The sequence below is a fragment of the Canis aureus genome, chromosome 18, assembly GCF_053574225.1.
Source record: "Canis aureus isolate CA01 chromosome 18, VMU_Caureus_v.1.0, whole genome shotgun sequence".
Classification (NCBI taxonomy): Eukaryota; Metazoa; Chordata; class Mammalia; order Carnivora; family Canidae; genus Canis; species Canis aureus.
Window position 1 is genome coordinate 35,752,030 of NC_135628.1, and position 23,058 is coordinate 35,775,087.

The 23,058-nt window shown below is 34.9% G+C and overlaps 1 long non-coding RNA gene across 3 annotated transcripts in view; it reads left to right on the forward strand.

Annotated features, from left to right (window-relative positions):
• Positions 1-23,058, forward strand: part of LOC144288341 (uncharacterized) — a 164,484-nt gene that overhangs the window by 61,875 nt on the left and 79,551 nt on the right. For all 3 annotated transcript variants that reach the window (XR_013356290.1, XR_013356288.1, XR_013356289.1), the window contains exons 3-4: positions 10,118-10,212; positions 13,481-13,641. This is a non-coding gene — a long non-coding RNA (uncharacterized LOC144288341). The remainder of the gene's footprint in view (positions 1-10,117; positions 10,213-13,480; positions 13,642-23,058) is intronic.

A 23,058-nucleotide genomic window follows, 5' to 3' on the forward strand; every position in this document is an offset into this window, starting at 1 on the left:
TATTTATTCATGACAGACACACACAGAGAGAGGCAGAAACATAGGCAGAGAGAGAGGCAGGCTCCATGCAGGGAGCCCAACATGGGACTTGATCCCCAGACTCCAGGTTCACGCCCTGGGCTGAAGGCGGTGCTAAACTGCTGAGCCATCCAGGGATCCCCTGAAAAAGAAATTCTCAATATGATCTGAGACTATATTCCGAGGATTTCTACAGATAAATACTTATTTTACTTTTCATCTTTTTCTTGGTAATAGGTTTTGAGTTTCTTACAATTCAACAAGTTATAAGCCTTAGTTTGAGGCAAAATATTAAGTCCGTTTTAATTTAATTTTAATTTATTAAGTATATGTAAAGAGCCCTCACTCGTGTGCTAATGGTTTTTAACACCTTTCTTTAGTGTCCTCTAAGTGTTCCTTTGAAAAGGGAAAATGTGTCTATACTTAACCAGTTTTATCAGAGTAAGGAACAATGAATAGTATTTAAAGCCAAATCCTGAATTAGGATTCCTATAATAAACCCCACTCCTTCAGTAATGATTCAAAAAAAGTCTTGATTTTCTTTCAAATAATATATTGAGCCCATTTATAAAATTATTATTTGCAATATTTTAATAATTATCCAATGTAAAGGATACTAGAATTATATTCAGAATTGAAGTTGCTCAAGCAAGCACAGAAATCATACTTTACTTCTTTCTTCTGACATATAAAATAGTAAAGAAATCAGTATGTCCATATTGCCACTATTACAGGTTATTAAAAACAAATATTTGTCAAGAAATACCAAAATTATTCTAAGAATTAATATTCAGAAAGCTTAACAATAGGCATATTGTTGGGCAGCCCGGGTGGCTCAGTGGTTTAGCGCCTGCCTTCCACCCGGGGCGTGATTCTGGAGTGGCGGGATGGAGTTTTAGTCAGGCTCCCACGGTGGAGCCTGCCTTCTCCCTCTGCCTGTGTCTCTGACTCTCTCTCTGTCTCTCTCAAGAATAAATAAATAAAAATATTTAAAAAAGAAAAGAATAGGCATATTGTTAACTAGAAATGATATGATTATTAATACACATAGGGCTGAGAAGGTGAGTGCCCACCTCTATATCAGTCCTCAGGGTAGGTACCATTATTTTCCGAATTTTGTAGATGAGGAACTGAAACTTAAAATGATTAAATAATTTCTTCAAAGTCCATAGCCAATATCAGATTGGAACCTTGCCTATTGAACCTAATTGAGTTAACTCTTGAACCTGCACTCTAACCACTACATAGACATTGGCTATCTCTGTGTGGGGCATTAGCAAGTGTTAAACAATGTGTGTTGGACAAAAGGATTTGCCTCTCTGCATAGCCTAGTAAATCCAGGAGTGCCTTTAGGGTTTGTAAACCAATACTATAATTTTGCGAAATAGGAAGCCAAAGTCTAAAGAAATGAAGTGATGCTTTTTCTTACATTATGTTTCATTCCTCGATCATTTAAAATAATTTTTTAGTGTTAGATATTAAAAAGTCTTGCAGAGGTGCTTGGGTGGTCAAGTCAGTTAAGTACCTGACTTTGGTTCAGGTCATGATCTCGAGGTCTTGGGATCAAGGTCAGTGAAGGGCTCTGTGCTCAGACGGGAGTCTGCTTCTCCCTCTCCCTCTGCCCGTCTCCTCCCCACTCATGCTCTCTATCTCTCTCGCTGTCTCTCTCAAACAAATACTTAAAATATCAAAAAAACCACTTGCACTTATTAATGTTGAGCTTGCTGATAGAAACACTGAGTGATGAACAGTAGATCTGAAGATGACCGGCTGACTACAGATATTCATCATTTCAAACATAAAGGTAAATCAATTTATAAGCATAATTGAAATATCTCATTTTTTTGGGAGATTTATCCCTATCAGTAACACAGAAGATACTAGAGGGCTGTGTCATGGTTAAGCTTGCATTTTTCACAGTTTTCCAGCAAAAATGGGAGGATTATTAATAAAAGTGGTTGTCTAGATTTCTGACCAATAGGGCGACAGAGGGTGACCTCTTCCACATCTTTCTCCACAATCTGAGTTTTTCAAGAGCTAAGAAAAAGAGAAGATTCCAGTTCCAAAGAAATGTTGCATATGTAGATAAATTGTTTTGTCACTAAATACCTCAGCTTATTAAATTAGACTTCATAGATGTCTTATATAGCATAGCCTTAGCTCATTCCTTGCTTATCATATCATTCATGCTTGCCAACTGCACTTGCATTGTTAAAAACAAGACAATAGGCCCAAACCCAGTTGGTTGTCACCACACTGAGATTTAACTTAATGACAGTTTTGGCTTTCCCAGAAATCTCCCCCAAGAATCACCTGATCAGGGGCACCTGGGTGGCTCAGTCAGCTAAGCCTCTGGTTCTTGGTTTCCATTCAGATCCTAATCTCAGGGTTTGGGGATCCAGTCCATGTCAGGCTTCTTGTTGAGCGAGGAGTCTGCTTAGAATTGTGTCTTTCCCTCTCCTTCTGCCCCTCTTACTACTTGTGTGTGCTCTCTCTCCCAAAAACATAAATAAACCTTTGGGGAAAAAAACAAACAAACAAACAACAACAACAAAAAAAAACATCGGATCAGTTCTAGCAAGGTAATCTGTCTGATAGATCCATCTCATCTTCTAAAGGAAAAGATCCTTGCAGTAAACAACTGACTTTTTTTGCCTGGTATAACTTCTCTGCTCCTTTCACTTCTGCCTGTAAAACTCTGATTTTGTATAGCATCTTAGAGCTCCTTTTTGTCTGCTGCATTGGAGGCTGTCCAAGGCATGAATCATTGAATAAAGCTAATAAGATCTTTAAAAGTTACTCAGTTTAATTTTGTTTTTAAGAACTTAAATAGCCTACATATTTTGGATTAAAAAGTCCATTCCTTTTATAAATCTACTTTATTCTTTGACAAATTTTCACCTGATCACTTTCCTTCTGCATTTCCTAGGTTTAAGTTGAAATAATGTGAAGATTCTGGGGAATAGGTGAACATTATTCCTTTAAGATTCCTTTTTTTTAGTGACACGAAGGATATATTAGAAAAACATGTTCTTTTGAATTAACTTGCCTGTTTTGAGGAGTCAGAGTGTTCATGGAGTTGTGACAAGCTTCAAACATTGACTAGCTGAACTGTTGAGGACAGACTGTTACTGAATCAACTGAGAATTTTTAAATTAAAAACAAAACTTCAATGCACTTAACCATTTCTTCTTTTATGCCACTTATCTCCTTTGATTTCTCTTTTCTACTTCTCTCCCTTATAAGACTCCCCTGATGATTCATCCCTCAAACACTTCCACAGGCAAACATTCTAACAGGGAATAAAAAAGCTATTTTTTCTCATAAATATACATTGAAATGGAATGAAGGACTCCTTTCTACCCATCTGACTGCCAGTATTCATTGTCTAATAGAATATTGGATTATTTTCTTCAAGACTCCCTGTTCAAAAATCAATGTTCTGCTAGACTGAGCGGCTGACAGTAGTATAAGGCTTGCTAGACCAACAACTGGATGCCCTCAGAATTGGAATCCAAAATTGTCCCTGCTAATGATGAGAAGTAAATAAGGAAGAAAAAATACAATTATATATGTTTCATTTGCAGTCATGAGGACCTTTATAAATTATTTTTTGGAAAAGGGAAATATAACTCAAGCTCAAGAGGATATTAATTCAAATAAAGGGATTAAAACTATCTCTTAATTACTTTTAGGGATGGATGAACTTGGCCATATTTTGGGTTTATTGAGTATCTCAAATGTTTTCCCAGATGTCTGTAGTTTAAAAAAAAAAAAAAAAAAAAAAAAAAAGGCTTCCCCAGCTACCTTTGTTTTATAGATCTTGAGTAATTTATGGTAAATCCAAATGAAAATATTTTAATTTGGTTTGCAACTAAGAAAACATTTGGCTTTATGCTTTTTTCTATTAATGTTTGAAGTTAAGTTTCCAACTAAGCTCTAAATCTTCTAGAAGTTTTATGTGTAACAAAAAAAGCATTTATTTTTAAGAAAAAGATATAACCTTTCTTATATGAATATTACATTTGTTATGAAAGTAGGGTAAGTGTATTTTGAAAGAGCAAACATAATGTGTGGCTATGTTGGTATTGTTTTAGACATAATGTATTGGTTTGAATAAGAGTGCAGGATAGCCTTTTAAATATCTTAAGTATACCAGGATTTATGAAATAAAGCCTTTTAAATAAAAGCCTAATTAAATTAATTTACTTTTATGACAATATTGTTGGGAAGCATCAGCTTTATCACTTTTAGGTACTGTTTAAAGTGTACACAAGAATACATTTCTAAATTTATGTCTAGTTTGAATTTAAAACAGAGGCAACTTTGTTAAATTATAAATATAATTTATTTTCCATATATTACTACAGGAATGTATATATGTCTACTTACACATATATATTTGCATTCATACATACATACACGTTCTAAAAGGCACATCAGCAAAAACAGTTTTCGGTATTACTGAAGAGGATGATTATTATTATATACTTAGGCCTCTTGCAAGACTATTTCTGCTCAACCAATCCATTTTTGTCATTCTTTTTTTTTTTTTTTTATGTTTGGGATTTGTTTGCAATCCTACTGGAATACCCATCATACAATCAGTGATCAAAGTAGTCTCATTCTGTTGATGTCTATAATGATTTTATCTGAAATGATCTACCCTACACATAACTATAGTAATGTGGATCATATTTTCTATTGCTATGTCTTTACTCAGAAAACATCATTTTGTATATTTCTACAGGAGGTATTTGTTGCAGGCCATCAAAAACAGCATCAAGGGTTTGTTTTCATTTGTATAGCAGAAATGCTATATGTAGTCATTTTTCCCACCAGTGTACCCTGAAGTATTTTATCTAGTCTGACATTTTTATAGAAGGGAGACATTGTGTTTTGTCTAAAAATACATTTTCATATTTGAGGACACTAAAAATCTAAAATCAACTAAACTGTGGTTAGTTAACTTATTTCTGAGACAAAATAGTTTTTTGGTTATTATTATACACTCAACTCTGCCAGGAGGCTTTCCTAGCATAGAGGTAAAGGTATTTTAATATAAACACTTAGCTAAGTTTTCCTCAAACAGACTATTCCATTTGGCTAAAACAAATCCTCAGTTCTGCTGTGAAAGGGCTATGGTATTTTCTACAGTGTTCTGACAATTCCTCTAGAGAGAATATGTGTGCAATTACCAGAGTTTCTTTAACTAATTTGAAGTCAAGATGTACTAAGGTCTGAGGAAGTTAAGAGAAGTTGACAGACCGTGTTTGATTTTTCTTTAAATATATGTAATCTATTGGATCTGAGGTGCATAGCCTTATTTCTTTGTTCAAAGAGGTTCTTCTCACCTTATTTCATATCATCTCTACATTTGTCTTAAGGATTACATGTTTAATGCCCTTTGGTTCTTTGGTAACTTCACTGTTATGTTTTGCTCTGCTTTTAATTGCATAATGACAATGATCTCTAAAGCAAGAAGAGAAGCTTTGAAGTTATTAATGATTTGCTCAAAACTGCTGAAGACCTGAGAGCACTGAGAAATAGTTGTGGTGGCCTTGCTAATATGTGTCATTTACAAAGTGAAAATGCGCTTGTGATATTTGATTTATATTGAATTAACATTACTACTTTTATAAAAACTATTCTTGCCTCACATCTTTGTGCTAGGTGGATTCTTAAGTTCTTATTTTTGACCATTCCTTTGTACATCCTTTATACTGCAATTTTAGAATCTTTTCTTAGTTTTCAGTTTCTAAACTTAAAATACCATGATGTGTCTTACTGCTTTTTCAGAAATGCGTATTTTAGTTGGCCTCATACCATGCAAGGCAGGTTCGGTGAAACTTGGAACTGCTGAAAACATTACTAATCTTCTATTGCTATTTGCAGTTGGAGGTAACTGTCTCCTTACATCCCTTTTGCACTCAACTCAATGAAAATTAAAATTGACAGAAACAATTTCTAGAAGGAAAGTGGAAAAAAATGAACAAAGAAGTTGAAAATATATATCCTCTTATCTTACATTAAGTTCATTTTATTTTAACTATAGTTCAAATACATATAGTGCACATATTCAAATTACAAAAAGGAAATCATATAAAGTAACATTTTGAATGATAAGACAATAATTGTTTGGGATAGTTCATTTGTATAGACTATCTACAAGTCAATTAATTCTCGAAAGCTGTGATGGACATGAATTGAAAAGAGTTTTAAGAGCACAGTACATTAAAGCCTGTAAAACACCTTGTTTTGCTATGATTTTAAAAGTAACTGATTATCATGTAACCTCACTCATGTGGAATTGAAGAAACAAAACAGAGGATCATAGAGGAAGAGAGAAAAAAATAAAACAAGACAAAATCAGAGAGGGAGACAAACCACAAGAGATTCTTAATTATAGGAAACAAACAGGGTCGCTGGAGGGGGTGGGTGGGGGGATGAGATAACTGGGTGATGGGCATTAAGAAGGCCACATGATGTAATAAGCACTGAGTAATATGTAAGACTGATGAATCACTGACCTCTATCTCTGAAACCAATAATACATTATATGTTAATTAGTTTAATTTAAATAAAAAAATTTTAAAAAGTAACTGATGGCAACACTGGATTCTCATTCCTTCAAAGCAATGTTATCTTTGCTTTGAGCAAGGAGCTGGAGTTGTCTGGGACTAAGTAGTTCTTGCCTTCCTTACAAAAATTCTTTACCTTCTTTATTAAATTTGTCATCATCCCCTCCATTCCTTATTGTTTTGTAGCTGACCAACTTCATTTATATTAACTACCTGGCCCTCTAGGCATTGAGTTTGAATACCTTACATAAAGGTCTGGCTTTACTAAATCCTTAATCTTGAAGTCTACTGCCTATGTTGGGCTAATATTGGGAGGCCTCTGTGGGACAAGAATCTATTCCTAGACAGGTCTGGGATGGTGCATTAAGAGCAATGGTTTTGAACTTTGATTACATCCAGTGTCTTCTCTTATCGTAAATGTTCTACAATATCTGCTTTCCAAAAATGAAATGAAATTTAAAGCTAATGTAATCTACCTATACACGCAATTAAAATATACACTGCCCTCAATACTAATGAAGAAGAATAAAGGAGTATAAAATAAATGCTTGATCATGATTACATTAAAAGATGTAATAAAATAGTCAGAGATACACCTCTAATGAGATTTACTATGAACAGGAAGCCTGCAAATTTAGATTTACCCAATGGCATATCTTTGATGACTCTAATGGCAAAAAGAGCATCACACTCAACATGATTTTCTGATATGGTTGACATGGTAAAAAATTCCTGGTAGTTTCCCACAAAACAAACTATCCAATCAATTTTTTATATGTATACATTGCATAATGTAATTAAAACTGTGTAAAGTTCCTTTGTACAGATGTGACAGCCTGTTAGCAAGGTCTTGGGATCCACTAAGTATAAACAGACATTTCTCTGCTATGTATGTCTGTTTTCTGGGGGGCACTTAGAAAATCAGATGGCATCTGGAAAATGCATTTTTGTTAAGGAGAGGTAACCTCCCTGGATATATGTAAACCCTGCCCCAACTAAATGCCAGTAATGCCTTCCACATTTTGTGCCTACCAAAATGAAATAAACAACAGACATCTCCAAATGTCTCCTATGGATAATACTGCCTCTGATGAAAAACAGTTAGTTGTCTGATATGACTGACTTTCCAGAATTCCTGAGCAAATTGAACTGAAAGGTAAAGGGTTGATCTTTTAAATTAGAACTGACAGAGACAGGAATATTTTTTTACTTATGTGGCTTGTGAAAGTTTACTTAATTAACATATCAATGCATTTGCAAAAACAGTACTTTTTAAAATCAAATGATTTCTAATATTAGTTCTCAAGTAATTCCCAAACAATTTTTTGGGGGGAAAAATAATTTAACTACAGATAATTCTGTGAACTATTTTTTAAAATGAAGAAAGATTTTTATATATGATATATGATATATATGATATATATGATATCATATATATGATATATATGATATATATATGATATATATGATATATATGATATACATGATAGTGAAGTTGAGAAATAATTGCAAACGAGATGTTTGGTTTTAAGTAAATATAAATAAATTTTAATTCCATTTTTCATAGTAAACATATATAAAGATAATTTTAATTTTTCTCATATATATATGATATATATGATATATGATATATATGATATATATGATATATATGATATATATGATAGTGAAGTTGAGAAATAATTGCAAACGAGATGTTTGGTTTTAAGTAAATATAAATAAATTTTAATTCCATTTTTCATAGTAAACATATATAAAGATAATTTTAATTTTTCTCCTATTGGGCTACGAATATAAATTGGTTTATATATTTAATAATTATAAGAAAATGTCTGATTTATAAACATAGACACTAAAAATTACATTTTATCTCAGTTGAGTTTGGGGATTAAATATAGACTGAGATTACACTCCTTGCACAAGATAAAATATATGCAGATATCAAAGTCTTATTTTTAGAATTCTAATGTTTTGCTCTAAAATGGTTTTTATATTTCTCGTATTTTTAAATGTTTTTTTTCTAAGCAAGACATGAGAAAGCTTTAATTCTTTGTAAGAATTCAGATCACACATTGTACAGTCTTAAATTTTATAAAGGAAAAACCCAGATTGGATATCATAACTCTGTTTATCCCTCTTTATTTATGAAATATAACAATTTGATGTGCCATAGGAGAACTTAACTACAAAACACAATTTATGATCTGATTAAGATGACCCTGAGGCAAATCTGCAGAAATTTTACCTTTTTAATGTTTCTTTTTAACTTGCTTTCTCATAGTAATTTTCTTTATGCTGCAAACAACAGCTTCTTGTGGCACAGGCTAAACAGTCTTTGATCAAGTAAAAGACTGAAGTCATTTAAATAGATGTTTAAGTAGCTGTCAGAGTGAAAATAACTGTGACATCTCATACTGCTCAGGTTCCTCTGTGTGAGAAACCATCTGAGGGCACAGGTCACTGTAGACCCATCTGATCTCAAAAAATGCCAGCTATGGTCACTTGATATGAATTAAATGGATTCTGATTTGTAATTAGCTCTATTTCAAAGGGGAGAAAAAGTCAAATTTCTTAATTAAAAAAAAGAATTTATCAATATTCCTTCTCATTCTCTATCAACTACCACCAACTCTGCCCAAGAATTAAAAATCTCTTATTCAAAGCTTTTCTTTTTCTTTTTTTAAATACTTTATTCATTTGTTTGTTTGAGAAAGAGAAAGTATAAGTGGGGTATGGGTGTGGAGAGGCAGCGGGAAAGGGAGAAGCAGACTCCCTGCTGAGCAAGGAGATGGCCATGGAGCTCCATCCCAGGACCCCAAGCTCATGACCTGAGTTGAAGGCAGCTGCTTAACCCACTGAGCCATCCAGGCACCCCTTCAAAATTTTTCTTATGAACCCAATTCTGGATTACTGTTTATAACCAGAGTCAGAAAGGTCTCAAGTAATCAAATACATTTCAACATGTTTTGATTTTTATCTCACCCTTTACCTAATCTCTAGTTCAATAGAATAATAAAGTAAGCCACAGAGAGACAAAGGAAAAACAAAGACTTTGGGTAGTCTAGAAATCATATAAAAACTCCAAGTGCTAGAAAGCAGCCTGGCTTGTAGACTGCCCAGAGCTTTTTGTTTGTTTGTTACCACTGACAGGAAACAGAGAATATAGCATGCAGAATGCAAGAATACAAGAATACATTCATCATTAAATAAAAAAAGACCAATATAAAGATTGAGTATATTTGTTTGGTTTTTAATACCACTCCACTAAAGATACTCTTGTATAATATTGAATATTGGCATTTTCTAAAAATGGCCGCAACTTTTTTTGTTACCACAAAAAAAGAAGTTTTTTCTTCTAGAAGTTTGAAGCTCTCCGTTAGAAGATAGAGTCTACCATCACTTGAACTTGAGTCTTTCTGACTACCTTGACGAATAAAATGACTGGAATTGATGCTACATGACTTCAAAGTTAAATCATAAAAGGTGACATGTCTTCTACCTTGTTCTCACATTCTCAGGACTCTCATCCTTGGAATCTGACCACCATACCATGAGGAAGTAGCCAAAACCCATGAAGATTCTTAGTGAACAGCCAGTATCAATCACCATAAATGTGAGTGAACAAACTTTCAGATGGTTCCAGCCCCCAACCTTCAAGCTGCTTCATTTGATAAAGAGTAAAGGAGGGATGAGCTGTATGTCCACCAAGCCTGCTCAAATTATGCAGGGTTGATGGGAAGAAATGGAGGCTGTAGGAATTGAAGCAAGTGATTAACCTTTTTTCATATTGTCCCTCCGAATATATAAGTATTTACTAGTCTTCAAGACCTCACATTTTTAGGGAGAAAAAATTCAATCCCTACTTTAAAATTTTTTACCCATGTGATAAAATCCTAGTTAATAATCTCATTTTTATTTATTTTATTTTTAAAAAATATTTTATTTATTTATTCATGACAGACACAGAGAGAGAGAGAGGCAGAGACACAGGCAGAGGGAGAAGCAGGCTCCATGCAGGGAGCCTGACATGGGACTGGATCCTGGGTCTCCAGGATCACACCCCGGGCTGAAGGCGGTGCTAAACCGCTGAACCACCAGCGCTGCCCAATAATCTCATTTTTAAAAGCTACCCACATATTTATATCATCAGACAAACTAGATCTCATATATAAACTAGGAGAAGACAAAATCAATTGCCAATACTGCATCATTTCTCAAAAAACCTTTATACAAATAAACTTTTACTATAATTAAAACGTATAAGGCCACTGAGAGTCTATTTCTAGAAAAATTTTATAAAATTTTTCTAGAAGCCTTTTTGAATACTAATCTCAAGATATATATTCCTGATAATTTTTAATAGATCAGAATATATGTTGAATAATTTTAAAGGGGTCTTCAAATCTTCAAACCTATTTGAGATATTTTTAAGTGCAATACAGCAAATACACTGCATTCACTTTGGTGAAGGTCTAAGGTCTCAGAATGGTGCCTGTTTGTTCAAACTGATTTATAAACTTTATAAGAATGGATTTTCGTTTATCATTTACAGAGTGGGATATTGTCTTTGTTTGTATTTGATAAGAGAATTATAGAGTGATAAAACATTGCAAAAATTACCTCACTATTATTTCTTAACTCAAAGAATATTTGCTACCTCTCTCTCGTGGATATTGTGAAATTATTCACTTTTAAACATCTTTAAATCCAGTTATGAAAAGTGTCATAAAATGTACTATAGCATTCTGATTCTTTTATCCCTTCCTAAGCTGTCATCTGAGTTGTCAATTTTCCCCTGGGAGTGTGTATTCTAAAGATGTTTTTGCCAAACATCATAGTAGGGCTTTAAACTAAGTGTCTAAAACTATTCACTATGAACACAGGGTAAATTGGGTTACGTTGGAATGACAGTATATTCATTTGCAAGTCCCCTGACACAGTCATTTCAACAACTTAACTTTAGCATTTACAGCCAGCTCCCAGCTGCAGAGGGAAATTCAATGGTCTCATTATTGTGTCTGAACTGAACTGTGTCATGCAGGAGGAGATCCAGAGTCGCAGGCAGATTGGGGCCTTCCGGTTCATCTGCAGTTTGAGCTGGTTCAGCAGCAGCGGCAGAATCAGGAGGCAGGATAGCATCAGCTCTTAGTGAGGAAGCACTGGTTCCACTGTAAATCCTAAACGAATAGCAATTTTTGCCCTTTGAGGCGCACAGAATTCTTTTGAACTCCTGTAGGATTCAGGGATCACAGGGATCAGCTTGACTCCTGGAAGCAGGATGTGTTCATTCAGAGGCAGCAGCTTTGGCAGCCAAAGAGGATTGTCAGAGCCTATTTTCCTTTTAGCAGCAGGAGTAAGTACTGTAAAGAAACAGGGCTCAGGGAGGCTGCATGATGCATAAACAGTATGTAATCCACCGAATGTGCTGGGAATTACAGAAGAAGGGGAACAGGAACACAATTCTGCTGACTACATTGGGGGCGGGGGCAGGAGGAAGACCTCTATGCCATGTAGAGGTGTAGACTACTGCTTGCTGGAGAGGCCCTTGTTATTTGGAGGAAGGAAGATGTCCCGTGCATATTGAGTGGCCATCCCCATTCTTTATCAAAAAGGGGAAAAAAAAACCCTTCTAAAATTCTGTCACTGAATTCTGGACAGATATATCTCTTACTTATATTGCTTAATCATGTCACTTGTTCAATCTATTAAACTATTTAGAAAATAATGGTGGGGTGTGTGGCTTAATAGCTGAAATCAACACAAGCATCAAAAGAAGCAAAGGGCAATGCCAGGGGACGGGGCACAATGCTATTGCTTTCTGCATAAGGGAAAAGAACATATACTTCAGAGAATTGACTCTGTTGTGTGAAATATGAAATGTTTTCCTGGGGATTTGTATTAAAGCTAGCATTTGACTCTTTGAGTCGACTTGCAAGCACTCTGGGCAGGAATAAATAAAGAAGCTATCATCAATCATTGGATATTTATGCTAAGGAGGACTTTTTTCTTCTTTCTTTGTCATTTGTTTAATGGCCCACTCAGCAGGACTCCTGAAGGCTAGGGCTCCAAGCCCTGAAGGCACATGCCCAAAATCCAGCACGTGATCTCCCCATGCTAATTTACCAGCACTATTCAGAAGAAGGAAAAGAAAGTAGGAAAGAGCAACCAAAAGAACGGCTTGGTCAAACATAATACTTGCAGCTGCATTTCTGTTTCTGAGAGAGCTCTGGTTTGCCAGCCCTTCATGGCAGTATTTTCAGGAGAACAGGATTTGGCATGGTTTTCTTCCTGTGGAGGAAAAGAAATGGCAGGAACTCCATTATTACATTTTAAAATTGCCCTCTTACTTCCCATTGAAAGAAAAAGATTTTAGGCTATTTCAGAGGATAATAAAATAATGAACAACAATTAGTCAAACTTGATGGAAAAAAGAATGCTTCCTTATATGACAATATTTGTCAGCATGATGTGTCATTTATTGCTAAGGTGTGACTTTGAATTTTTGAACATTTTACGTTTAGGAAAACTGTATAAATGTATACTTTGTTGCAATCTTACTCTTCGAAGCAAAAGAAGACATTTAAGAAAAATATGGCATATAAGGTTGATAAATCTATCAACAAATTTTGACATTTGAGGTTTTCATACTTATTTTTTCCCCAAAGTTCGTGGAATTGGTTTTCAAATATGTCTGTTCTGCATAGTGAAGCCAAATTGGTCTGAGTCGCCAATATTTTAAAAGTTTTGCTCATCTCTTATGACTATTTAAATAGAAGGACTCCAAAGGAATGTGAGCTATAAGGCATTAGCAACATGTTTCCCCATAACTGAATTAGTGAAATTTGCCATCCTGATTAGCTATTTTCCACTTGTTACTTTAGAATTATCAAGGCCTTGGAGAGGAGAAGGAAGAAGAAAGGCACAAATGCTTCAGATTGCTCTCCTTTGACACCAAGGAAATGAATTAGTAAATAGAGATGATGAGCTCTTGGACAGAATAAAAGATTATGGTTGCTTTCAAAAGAAATGTCAGATTGCTAAAGTAAGTATTCTATTTGGGGTCATCAATCTGCACTCTATGTTACATAATAAAAAGGCAAGGCTTTATTACCTTAATGTTTCTATCTTAGATATGCTTTTCCTAGAGTTTATTTGATTCTAAATATAATTTTTAAGCATCTGTTCTACATGCATTTGTTGAGCATGTACTATATCAGTGAATATCTGCCAGATGCTAGAAAGATAAAGAAGATAGGTTCTCTGCTAAGCTTGGAACGGGTAGTGTATTGAAGTTAAATATATTTAGTTCAGTAATAGGGTTACAAATGTTATGCAATGAATAACCACAGAAAAAAAAAACATTAATTTCAACTAGTTTAATTTTAGATGGCTTTATGAGGAACTGGCATTTGATCTAAGCCTGGGAAGGTAGGCAGAATTTCCATTAAGAGAAATCATGAGCATAGGGACTGAGTTATTAAAGCTTACACTATACTCTAGAAAAACTGAATTATAGATGCATGGAGAGGATAGCAAGATAGCTCTGAAACAGTGAGCATGAGTCATTTACTGAATAACAGTGAAATCTGAATTAGAGTGTAGTATACTTGGTGGTTAAAATGCATTCTGAGGGTCAACATTACATAAGGAAAAGAAAGTTGTTATAGATTTCAGAATCTTTCAGGTTCATATCCTGTCATTTCCACTCAACCATGGGAGCATTTGTTAGCTTCTCCAAGCCCCAACTATAAAATATATCTACTATAAAATTTATATAACAGGTTTAATATGAGGATTGAACTGAGATGCTATCTATGAAATATACTCATTTTATACCTCATATCCAATAAATGGCAGCTGCTATCATTATTATTGTTATCTAAATAACAATAAATAACATAAGCTGTGTTCTTATGTAGAGTAAAACAAAGTTGGCACCATAGTATGTGGCTGAATGTTATGTAAAGAAATTAAAGTCATGCTAACTTTACTGTAAATTGGAAAATCTACTTTGAAGAAGACTGTGAGATTATCAAAATAGTTTTAGAATAATGACTGAAGCAACATGAAATTTGTAGTGGGGGCATGGAAGCCAGTTAGGAGGGTCCAACCTAGAACGAGGATAAATAAATCATAAAGCCAGATAGCAACAGATAGAAACTATTGACCCATTGCACTTGATGATTCAAAGTAAGAAGAGCTTAAAATGTTGATTACATTTTCATCATGAGAAACCAGAGCAAAGGAAGAGAATATATTTGGAAAGATGTACCGTGTGTTCAATTTACAGTTAGCATTTGAAATGACAGACCTGAAATCAAAGTGTTCAGCAGATGAGCAATATCAATGCAATTGATTTAATTGCAGAGTGATCAGCACAAATGTAATCTAGAAAATGTGTATAATTCCCCAGGAAGAGAAAGTATTATGAGAAGAGAAGACAAGAGACAAAGGGTAGTAACTTGAGAAATCCCAACATTAATAAAAGGGGAGAGAATAAAGAAGACTTAAAAGTTGAAAGAGATAGCTTCATTCCTTAAATCTTTTGTTTAGTTATAAGCATCATACTTTAAGGGGAATATGGACTGTTGGATAGCTTTAAGAGAACATGAGGAAACTTAGAATGTGAAAAGAAGGTAAAGAAAATTAGAGAAAGATTCAGATGCTATAAATTCTTGGAGGACCACTATATGAAATAAACATTTGGCCTTCTCCTCCTCTCTCTCTCATTTCTTCTCCTTCTTACTTTTATCTTTCTCTTCCTCCTCTTTTTATGTGGACAGAAAAAAACAGTTCTAATTTAGGATTCAACAAAGAAGGCTGGGACAGATCCACCAGTCATAATTACAGTCTAAGCTAAAAGTAGCTTCTGCCTCAGGATTACACACTACCATTCAAATTCTGTCTTGCTGTGACTTGGGGGATTAAATATTACAAAGTAAAGGGCACTCATCTAATATAAGACTTTTTTTTTAAGATTTCATTTATTTATTCATGAGAGACAGAGAGAGAGAAGCAGAGACATAGGTAGAGAGAGAAGAAGGCTCCCTGTAGGGAGCCCAATGCGGTACTTGATCCCAGAACCCCGGAATCATGACCTGAGCCAAAGGCAGATGTTCAACCACTAAGCCACCCAGGTGCCCCAATACAAGATTTTTTTTAATGATATTAATCATCCTATTTTAAAATCAGTCAGTTTTCCATTTTTCTTCTATACAGACTATTAAATATATATTTATACCACCATGGTCATATAAACAGCTTATGTAGTTACATTTATCTCTGTTCTCTATTTCATACAATCATTTAATCATAAAACATGAATATTTATTCAAATGAAAGGTGATGGCTATAATTCGAACATTTAAAATTTTAATAATCTAGAATTTCACTATATTTTTATTTGAAAAATATTATGATTTGGTGTTGACAATTTGAAGAAAGTTTCTATAAAGCCGTTGCAAAGTAGTCCTACTTTTATTTACTTCCCACAGAAAAAAGTAGAAAGTAGAGAAGAATTATTAAAATCACTAAAATATTTAATTAATATTTTATTAACCAGCACTAAATAATATATTAAAATGTTGCTGGTACCTGAGTGAGCTGTATCTATCATATCAAAGATGGGAAATTTAAGTTATAGATGGACTTGGCATCTTTCAGTAAAATAAGCAACCTGATAGATATTTTCTTCAATATTTATCACGATTTTTCATTGTATTTTCTATGCCTCTTCATTCCAAATCCCAATGTCCCATATGCCCCCAGTAAGAACTTTCTCTTTAATATTGAGCTCTGAGGCGATTTCATGTTGGTGGTTGTGTCTCCACAGCCCAAAGCTAATTCTTTTAATTGTACTCTTGAGTTAAACTAAATGCACTTCTATTTTTTTTTCTCAAATTGTGCCCAAAAGAAAGTAAAAATGTTAAGAAATTTTTAAGAAACTGGTTAATTGAACAATGTATAATTTGATGTCCACACATTTTGACCAAAAACTTGTAATTTAGTAACCTTAAGGTAAAGAAACTCATCTGACTCTTAGTTTCTTCTTTTTCAGTTCTTTTTTTTTTTTTCAGTTCTTATATATTAAGAAGAATGATGAAATAGGTTTATCAACTTCTGAAAAAGATAATTCTTTGCAAGGAAACCTATCTATGCAAACACAACTTTTCAGAGCAAGTACTCTTAAACTTTCAGGTCCATAATTATAACATGGCCCCCTGGATTCCACACTGACTTTACACAGCAACAATGAACATTAAAGAAATAAGATTCATGTGCTAGAGTAAAAATAAAAGCAACAATATCATGTATCTATTCAGACACACCTATGCAAAACCAGTTCTTGTCCTCAAGGAATTCAACTGATCCAAGGAAGGCATAAAAATAATGTTGTAAATTTTTAAAAATGTTATAATTAGTTATAATATTAGACTATACAACACTTCATGATGACCCTAAAAAGGGAGGGATTTATTCATAACAGGAAGGTCAAGGTAGACTTCAATAAAGTTCCATGAGGCCAAGGAAATGTATCCATTTGATTCATTACTATTTTTCCAGTATTCAGTAACAGCTCATGTTCCACCTGAGGAATTCAGTATGAGTTGAGTAATTATGTATAATAATGGATAAATTAATTGATTACTGAAGAAGTGATATTAGAGTTGGATCTTGAAGTATCTTTAGGAGTACAGGATGCCTACATGACTCAGTGGTTGAGTGTCTGCCTTTGGCTCAGGGCATGATCCCGGGGTCCTGGGATCGAGTACCACATCAGGCTCTGCTTCTCCCTCTGCCTAGGTCTCTGCTTCTCTCTCAGTGTCTCTCATGAATAAATAAATAGAATCTTTTTAAAAAATAAACAAAGGTTCAGATGAAAAAGAAGGAAACCTAATTTAGAACAGAGAAAAAAAAAAAAGAGAGAGAGAGAGTATCCAAAATTTTATACTGTAACATTCTGAATTTGAGATGCTTGCAGAAATCCTGATAAAGATACCAGGTAGAAAGTTGTAACTGATATCAATACTATTAAGAAATTAAAGCTTGCATGTGTTTATACGTGTGTGTGTGTGTGTGTGTGTGTGTGTGTGTGTATCATTTCTCTTAAGGCTTACTCATCCTTTCCCATAGTTTCAATTACTATATATATATAGTTTCAATTTATATATATATATATAAAGTCCTAAGAGAAATAAGAGACTAGGGAGGTAATAGAGCAACATGGAAACTGAAACAATCTCTACAGACACCTCAAAATTTTCAGTTATAACACATTCAACACCTTCTCTTTCAGGATACTAATGAAAAAAAATAGGGAGGAGTCAGTAAGTTTATGGGAGGTGAGCTTGAGCTAACATTTGTTTGAACAGATTTTTTTTTTTTAATGAGATGAGAGAGCCAATGAAAAGACAGACACACGAACAGGAAATTTTGACAGACCAAGAAGCTAGAGGGTGAGGAAAGAGTTGTCATAATGAGTGTGGCTGAGAGGCCTCTACCACAAAGTGGGTGGTTTCTTTGCTTCTAAGGCAGGAGAAAATAATCTGAGATCCTTAATTGAGGTGGGAAGGCAGGAAATTGGAGAATATTTCTATTTGTTTCCTCCATGTTCATGATGTAATAAAAGCTAGATCATTTGCTCGAGGCAGTAGATTGGTACTGATCAAAGAGAGTGGAAGAGAATGGTAAAGGTTTGGAATAACCTTCACACAGAATGTGTGTGGTGGCTTTTAGAAATGAACCTATAGATCACTGTCAAACTAAAGAAACAAAGGAGTCTGGAGAGCCTAGATTTGTAGCAGAGACAGTCAGCACCTTTGAGTAGTTTCTGCAGCCATGCTTGGTAACATGAATAGGACAAATTGGGAAACTGATCACCATAGAAAGAGAGACTAGCTGAGGAGATTGTGGCAGGTCCAGGGAGTGAGGTAGTGTTTTCAATAGGTTCAAGTGAATGTGAATCCAGAGAATGGTACCAGGGGATGGTATACTTGAAAACCCAAGGATTATTGTTGTTTTGTTTGTTTGTTTTTAATGCCTAACAGTAAGTGTTTTGGGAGTGAAAGTGAGAATGGGGATGAAGTATAGAAAGTTGTGGTTAGAAAGCAAGAATTTTCAAATTGGAAATTGGAGATGAGAATAGAATCCTAGAAATTAGCATAGCCCAATGTACAAGGAAGCATTGGTGGCAGTATTTTTAGTTTTTAGATTAATCCAATCAAACGTATCAGTTTTGGGCCTGAAAAATGTTGTTTCTGCTAAGGAAATTAGGCAGAGGGAGGGAGCCTAGAACAATGATAGCAATGACAACAACAAGACATTTTCAGCCAAAATCTGTTCAGACAATGACTTGATAGAACAACTCAGCATCCCATCATCAGCATCAGCATCGGTATCATTCTTTAGCTTTTTAAAAGCCTCAACTTAATTCTAACAATATTTGTTATGTGGCAGGCACTCTTATTCCTATTCTACAATGAGAAAAAAAAAAGAAGAAAGTAAGATTACTGAACCTAAAACTGCTAAGTGTAGAAGGTAGAACTTGAATACCAGACCTTTGGATAGAAGTGTGATGTTCTTTACATTATTTACATTTATACCATGCTTTCTTTCTTTTCTTTCTTTTTTTTTAAATTTTATTTATTTATTTGTTTATTTTTTTGCTTAAGCTACAGTGCTGTTTCTCCTTATCTGCAATTTGAAGAAGTCAGTTGGCACAAATCAACTTTTCTATTTCAAATAAGAGGGACTTAGGGGCATCTGGGTGGCTCAGTCAATTGGGCTTCTGCCTTGGGCTCAGGTTGTGGTCTCGAGAGAGTCCTGGGATTGATCCCCAAGTCAGGTTCCCTGTTCAGTGGGAGGGTCTGCTTCTCCTTCTGCCTCCTGCCCCCAATTTTACATCTCTGTCTCGCTCTCAAATATGTAAAATCTTTAAAAAAAACAACAACAACAAAGTAGAGAGACTTTATATTCTCAGATAATTTAGAGAATTTACATACATATATAATATAAGTAAAATATTTGATCTTTATAGAATACATGAAATTGATAACAGGGTGTGCCCTTATGTGTTCAGACAAAATATGTACTTTGAACACTAAGGAAGTGAGTTTGTTAATTCCTACTGAAGAGATATTAGATACATTCTGGGTAACCTTATTTCCCTCACTTGAGCCCTAGGTGCGTTCATTGTGCTGACCTGCGACAAGGATGATGGAAAGGGAGGACTTAGACTAAGAAGCAAGGGAGCAGTGCAGTCACACAAGAGCAAATTATTGTGGCCAAATGTTTCCTTTGTATCAGGCAATAGACAGAAGACATCAACTTCTAGCGGCGTATCCCTTATTAAAACAGACAAAGTATGCTAGATTTTAAGCTAGTGCCAACGTGAAGGTCTTTACAAAGCTGGATTTCCAAAACTGGGCACGAGTGTCTCAGTCACAAAAAGCCCTAAGAGGCTTACGACCGACTTCAGCTGTCTCTTAAATAACAATTATAATATAAAAGCCATCTTTATCTATGCATATCCCAAGGAGACTCAATTTATCAAGAATAATTTTCTTCCTAAAACCTTGTTTGCTTGCTGCTTACAGAGAATTTTTTTCTTTTTCTTTTACTCCTGAGTTCATCTGCAGACTCAGTGGCTGCAGGGATGTTAAATATTTGGAGGGACAGCTTCCATTTTCTGGAGGTTGCTACTGTGACAGACAATCGTGCAGATCAGAGGCAGAATATAGGGATCTCCAGGAGCAAAGGTAGAAGGCGTTTAGCCTGCTGGCGGGTTCTGGCCCCGGGCACCTGGTAGTATGGAGTATATGCTGATCATGAAGCTGATATACATGTAAAATATGCCTGCGAGTATTTGGAGGTTTTTAACCATACCAGGTCAGCATTTATCTACCAGAAGGGTGAGAATGTTTCCAGGTTGCATAAAATCACAGTAATGAGAGAATGCCTCCATACACTTTGCCATGGTCTTTAACCAACCTTTCTTCCACATTGCAAACCATCAACAACACCCTTGCAGGCAAAATTTGTTCATGCTACAGTGTGCAATTATGCTTTTTATTGTTTTCTGGATGCCTCCTAAGAAGACACTCGCCCTTGATATCATGGTGATATTTCAGCAATTCTTTATAGCCTCCTTCCAGTCCCCTATTATTAAGCATTTCAACCTCATTAATAATTTATGTCCACGTTTAAGTCACTGGTTAGAAAATACCTCTAAGATTTTACTTTATTAGCTTTTGAGTAAATGTTCCCCAAATCTCCTCTGCATTTTGTTAAAAATGAATGTTATATATCTTTTGATAAAACCTACAGAGTTAAGTGCCTAATAAAATATTACATGACTAAAATGACAATTAATATTTTAGTTTTATGCTGAAGTATGAAGGTTGGCCTGCAAAGGTATGAATCACTGGTTTTTCATTTCTTTAATTCTGTATTAATTGGTACTTGAGGCAATAAACCATAACATATAACTCTGGCTTCAGATAAGCTTTAATGAGAGCCTGACCTTTGCTTAGATACTTCTGTGACAGTGAAAGGGTTCAGGATAACCCTTTGAAGCTCAAATTTATGAGATAAATGTTCTTAGCGTTTCCTTATCTTAGCTTGAGCTGATTATTGGGGATATTCTGGGGGGTTATAATTGAGACTTGGAAGAAAATTATATTCTATTATGTCCAGTTCAGTGGAAGCTTAAATAACATTAGTGTAACTTCTTTTTAGTTCATTACTTTGTACTTCGAAAGCACTGAGGTTCAGAGATCAGCAAAAGGCATGCAACCATCCCCAAAAATTGTATAAAATGATTAAAGTATCACAGATATTTTCACTGTATCAGCATAAAATCTTATTTAAAAGACTGTCATTCATATCTTTATGTGCTATCATACAGTGAAATCAGTGTTTAAACAGCATTTTGTTGTTGACTCATCGAAAGAGCCAGAGAGATATTTGATAGTTCCAGCACTTTAAAAGAGGTAAAACTAGAAAAGTGAAATAAAGATTTGGAGTGTTTGCACACACAGTTGTAGGGAAATACTTGTAATTTGAATTCATTTAGTATGTCTTTTTTTTTTTTTTTAAACCAAAACTAGAGCTCTGGCATTGTATTGAGAAAGCTTGAATTTGAGTTGACAGGGAAGATGTAGAGGATGCAAATGTGGACAAGTGTGGACCCACACAGCCTGATGAGATCAAAACACTAGGACAGCATCAGTCCTTCTCTTATTTTTGTACCTCATAGCAATGAATGCCTTTGACCATTAGCAATTCCAGAAAATGTGTCCCTTGGCAAATCTGACATGGCTTTCTTCTGATTCTCTTTTACTCTGGATTCCTTTTCTCAACCAGGATCTGTAAGATGCTCAATATTTGCTGAATGAATAAAGGAATCTCCCATGAGATTACTTCTTATCCCTTCCCACATTTTCAGCTAACACAACTGTACACTAATTAATTACTGACTTGTAAAGAAAAGATAAAGCTACATGACTTATGTGTCATCTAGTTCATGATGGAAGACCAGACTCACGCATTTGCTTTGTGTCCTCTTTATTTCCAACTAAAATAAAAATAAAAGATTACATTAAAAAGTCAATAAACCCATGGCTGAGGAAGAGAGGACAATGACAAAAGAAGAAAGGACATCTGCAATTTTCTGGGAGGTGGCAAGTGTTAGATATGGGTTGAAGAGCATCTAGGTGGAGAGTTAGTGGCATCTACGAAGGAAGCTACTAAAAAAGTCAGAGAACAGTTTGCTCAGCAACATTTCAAAGAGGCCTGAAGCTTAGAACCATTGATTTAGTGACTTAGAGTAAAAAGTGGATTTTTGACAACTTCAGAAGTTAGCAATGCCACGCTCCTACCTGTCTAGAGTATACACACACACACGCACACACACACACAAACTTACACATGTATACATACACATACATACACACACACACACACACAAAGGCTAGGGTTTGCGGCTTGACAGAGAATGCCATGCCTGTTCAATCTAAAGCAAAGTTGATTAGTATTTAAGATTCACACTACCCAATACCTAGAAAGGATCTCCCTTCGTTGGATGATTTAGTAATAGTCTTCTATTCCCCCAAGAGATTGCCATGTGTCTCTCCCGGAAAGTGTAAGCCTCCACTTTAGGCTTTAACCTAAATTATCTCTTAATCCCACAGAGCCAGTTTGTGTTTCTTTACCAACAGCTGTGTTTTTGCTATAATTAGCATGCTTTCTCAAGAGGTGGATCAATAACCAAAGAGAATCTTACATGCTGCAGTACCTTCCAAAATAAGATTCTAGGAAGAAATCTCAAATTCCAGTCAGCTCTAATGTGCTGTAACACCCAGCAAGATCATGCTTAAAATCTACCTTTTCTTTATAGATTTATCACCCTTAGCTGCTTTTAAGGATCTGTCTTATGCTTGGTTGCTAGGTCATCACAGGG